Source organism: Crocuta crocuta, unplaced genomic scaffold, assembly GCF_008692635.1.
Source record: "Crocuta crocuta isolate KB4526 unplaced genomic scaffold, BGI_CrCroc_1.0 scaffold737, whole genome shotgun sequence".
NCBI classification, from domain to species: Eukaryota; Metazoa; Chordata; class Mammalia; order Carnivora; family Hyaenidae; genus Crocuta; species Crocuta crocuta.
In genome coordinates this window covers 1,160,645-1,163,157 of record NW_027527804.1, presented here as the reverse complement: position 1 = coordinate 1,163,157, position 2,513 = coordinate 1,160,645, and positions in this window count along the sequence as shown.

The following is a 2,513-nucleotide window of genomic DNA, read 5'->3' as shown; positions in this document are numbered from 1 at the left end:
ACAGCGGACATGGGGCACAGCACAGGGGTACTGTGCAGTAAACAGGAAAATTAAATAACCTGTGTGATGCAGAAACCACCCACCCCCAACCTCCTTGTACATGTTCCCCCAGAACTGGTCATTCAAGGTTAACCCTCCATACAAGAGGTTGGAAAAACTTCTCTGAAGAGGACTGGCTCTAGAAGGGAATTTCGAAGATACAGATGGGGGGTTTGCCAAGTGGCAGCCAAAATCACCCGACAGCAAAACTCTTTTTGTAAGCTCCACCCACACTCTTAGGCCTTCCAGTCAGCTTTCTAGTACTTTCTTCTTTTTTTAAAAAAATGTTTAAAATGTTTACTTATTTTTGAGAGAGAGAGACAGGGACAGAGTGTGAGCAGGGGAGGGAGAGCAAAGAATAAGCAGAGAGAAAGGGAGACACAGAATCCGAAGCAGGCTCCAGGCTCTGAGCTCTGAGCACAGAGCTTGATGCGGGGCTTGAACCCATGAACCATGAGATCATGACCTGAGTGAAGTCGGATGCCTAACCAACTGAGCCACCCAGGTGCCCCCCCCTCTTAAATACATTAAAGAGTCTCTTAAATACAGAGAACAAACTGAGGATTGCTGGAGGGGAGGTGAGAGGGGACATGGGCTAAATGGGTGATGGGCATTAAGGAGCGCCTTGTGTTGAGTACTGGGTGTTGTATGTAACTGATGAATCACTAAATTCGACTCCTGAAACCATTGTTACACTATATGTAAACTAACTTGGATTTAAATAAAACTTTTGCAAAAACCAAAACCAACACCAAAGCAAAAGAATAATAGCCGTTTACTGATACGTGAACTGTGTTTATCTATAGATACAAGAGTCTTTGTTAGAAAAAAAAAAAAGAAATCATAAACACAATAGCAGAACTTTAAAAAAAAATCAGGAGTTGAAAGAGCCAGGAGAGGAAATCTCCCACAAAGTAGACTTTTTTAAAAGATGGAAAATGGGAACACAAAGATTATTAAAGGATCAGCCCAAGTGATTCATCATTTGAATAACAGAAGTGAGAGCGAGAACAATGAAAATGGAAAGAAGTAAGTCAATGAAATAATTCAGGAAAATTTCCCAGGACAGATGTACATGAGTTTCTGGGTTGAAATGGCCCTAGCATGATGGATGAAAACATAGTCACACCAAAGTACATAGTCCTGAGATTTCAGAGAACGTGGAGATTTTCTGAGCTTCTGGGGGGCAAAAATTAATTCTTATGGAAGGGGTGGGAGAAATCAGAATAGTTTTGAACTGCCAAAGTAACACAGAAGCTTAATGTCAGTGGAATAATGCTTCAACAGGGAGGGGACATGTTCCATCCAGAATTCTACACCCAAGCAAATGATCAGTTGAAGTCTCAAATGTACCTCCCATATGTTCCTTCTCAGTAAGCCACTGTGGGATGTGTTCCATCAAAAAGAGGAAATAATCCAAAGTTAAAGACATAGGACACAGAAAACAGGAGGTGCAACCCATGACGAAAGGTGATGGGATCTCTCCGGATGATGGTGAAGTTAGATTCCAAGATAAAGGAGGGATAGTCCTAAGGCAAAGGAAGGTGAATGACCTAGCTTGAAATTGGTAGGAAGGTTCTAGGAGATATTTCTCCCAGGGATGAAGAATTGTTTGAATACTTATTATCTGTAAACATTGAAAGGAGATATATGGACAATTGGTGGAGAGTCTGGGGTTAAATCCTTAGAAAACCAAGCAGATGCATGACAGACTTCTTATGAGCACTATGGGGTTCAAAGCGCAGGAAAGGAGAATTCATCACAGTTCTTGTATACACGTTTCAGCCTTGACTAGCATAGTTATTCTAACTGAAACTTACTGATTTGATTACACTTCTATACTGACAGGTTGGGAAGTGTGCCCCTGTATCACAAGAGGTCAGTGAATAATGACAAAGCAGAGAGGTAGCAACACACACGTGTTATTTAGACACAAGACAGTAAATACGAAAACAATAAACTAAGAGTTGAAAGTGGATGGGGCACCTGGGTGGTCCAGTTGATTGAGCTTCCAATTCTTGATTTCAGCTTAGGTCATAATCCCAGAGTTGTGGGATCAAACCCCAAGTCGGTCTCCACGCTGAGTGTGGAGCCTGCTTAACATTCTCTCTCCCTCTCTCACCCCTGCTTTCTCTAAAATAACATCATTTTTTAAAAAGTGGTTATCTCTGAGGTAGAGGAAGGGGGAGGAATGAGGGCAGGGGATGGCTTTCTTTCACAGACTTGGTAGGGTAGTGGGCTTTAAACCTATGCTTCCCAAACAGTGGCTTGTAAATTCCCTAGAGGTGTGCAGTCTAACATGAGAATGAAATTAAAGATTCAGTTCTGCAGTCACACTAACCCATTTCAAATGCTCAGCAGCCACATGTGGCTAGTGGCTACTGTAAGGGATAGGAGAGATCCAGGACATGGCCAACTTCACAGAAAGTGCTGGTGGACCGCAATATTTTGCAGGGTCATGAAATCAATAGGGA